Genomic DNA, 2,265 nt, shown 5'->3' on the forward strand with positions numbered 1-2,265 from the left:
GCACACTGGCAATAATGAAATATTTTTCATTTCTGGGAGGGGGAGGGCACCACAAAGCAGCTGCGCTTAGGGCACCCAGATAGCACCGGGCCTGGCAGCAAGTACTTCTGATCGGTTTGGTCGAAGAAGTGAAGCTGCTGAAAGTTGAACTGGAACAAAAAATAGAAGATATGGAACAATATACAAGGAGAGACAATCTGGTAATTTCTGGACTTGATGTTAAACACCGGACCTATGCAAGAGTAACAGCTAATATAAACACCACAGAAGACTCTCCACAAGAACTGCTTACTCTGGAACAACAGGTTGTAACTTTTTACAAAACAAACACACTGACATCAAATATGAGGATATTTACATCTGTCACACATTGCCTTCTAAATCAGATAAGTTTAAACCATCCATTGCAATCAGGTTCATAAGTCAAAAATCAAGAAATAACTTAATAATGCAAGCAAGAAAACTTAAGGGAACTAATTTTTACATAAATGAACATCTAACAAAAAAATTGGAAACATTGCACGGGAGGCAAGGCTACTAAAAACAGACTAAAATAGCTGCAACATGGACACAGAATGGAAACATTTGGATTAAAATAAAGGAAGGAACACAGGCCAGATTAGTAAAAAAAAACAAACTTAGAGAGTTAGAAGGATTAAGATGAGCTAAAGATGGGATAAACCACAAACTTTAACTGTTAAAACAACTTGGCAAAAAATTAATTAACAATAAAAATGAACAAATAGATACAAACTACAATATGAATACATATAAAGACTCAGAGACTAAACATATACAATTTAGATGATATAATTGATTCTATTTTTTTTCCTGTAATTACAGACTCTGCATATTATAATGAAGGACAATTTAACAACATTACTATAACTAATTCTTTCTATTCACTTTAATTTTAGAAGTATAAATTCAAATTTATTTAAAATAACAGACTATTTAAAACAGTTAAACAGAATTTTTACTATAATAGCACTGTCAGAGACATGGCTAAATGATGTACATATAGATAACATTCACATTGAGGGATATGAATTTTCTTACAAGAACAATGTCAATAAAGGGGCGGTGGAGTCGCTCTATTTAACAATAATGAAATAAAATGTAAACTAATTGATAAAATGTCAATGCTTATGGACAATATGGAAATAATATCAATGGAAATAATACATAAAAATTCTAAAACCATAATAATAAGTTGTCTCTATCGATCAGCGGAATCTAATTTAGAACTATTCACCGATCAACTCATGAAGCTCCTTGAAGGGAGTTGTAACAAAACTGATTTTTTGTGTGGATATTTTAATATGGTCTTGGGAAATAAAAAAAATTCAAATAATATTGGTACATTTATGAATTCTATGTATAGTTTTAATCTTTATCCGCTGATATCGAAATCTACAAGAACCACAACACATAGTGCTACAATAATTGACAACATCTTTACAAATACAACAAAGGGAGAAGTAATGGGTGGTATTTTGACAACTGATGGAAGTTACCATCACTTACCAGTTTTCACAATTTAAAAAACGACCAATGAAATACAAAAATAAATACAATCAAGAAAAAATAATAAACACATAAAAAAGCTTTGGATAAATTAAAAGATGATCTAAATAAACAAAACTGGAAGGATGTGTTTGTTGATGATGTGAACAAACCATAAAATGTTTTCATGGATATTTTGGGAGACCTGTATGAAAAGCACTGTGTCCAAAACAAGTATACAAAGAAAAATACTGTTGACAAGCCATGGATGACAAAAGGGTTGATAAATGCTTGCAAAAAAATCATTTGTATTCTTGCTTCTTGAAATTAAAACAAAAGAATCAGAAGAGAAATACAAAAAGTATAAAAACAAGCTAGTATGGATTGTAAGAAAGCATAAGAAAGAATATTACAGTGATTTATTAGATAAAAGTAAAAGTGGCATCTGGTGAAAATTTCACGTCATTAGCACCTCTAGTAATATATTTACTGAGAAAAATGGTGACGTGTTCAATTCTTATTTTACCTGCTGTATATAGGTGTGATGCTTCACCGAGGATCAGGACGTAGAGTGAATAGATTTTTAAATTTTTAGCCGGGCCAGTCAGAGAAGAGAACATCAATATTCTGCGCAGTGTCTCTTGTAGTTTATTTTACCTGGGCCAATCAGCAAACAGAAGGCGGAGTTTTGAATGACGTCCATTTTTTGCGCAGTGTCTGCTAGTTGTTTTAGCATACGGCAGTGGAGGAAGTGAATGA

Source organism: Austrofundulus limnaeus, unplaced genomic scaffold (assembly GCF_001266775.1).
Source record: "Austrofundulus limnaeus strain Quisiro unplaced genomic scaffold, Austrofundulus_limnaeus-1.0 Scaffold404, whole genome shotgun sequence".
Lineage (NCBI taxonomy): Eukaryota > Metazoa > Chordata > Actinopteri > Cyprinodontiformes > Rivulidae > Austrofundulus > Austrofundulus limnaeus.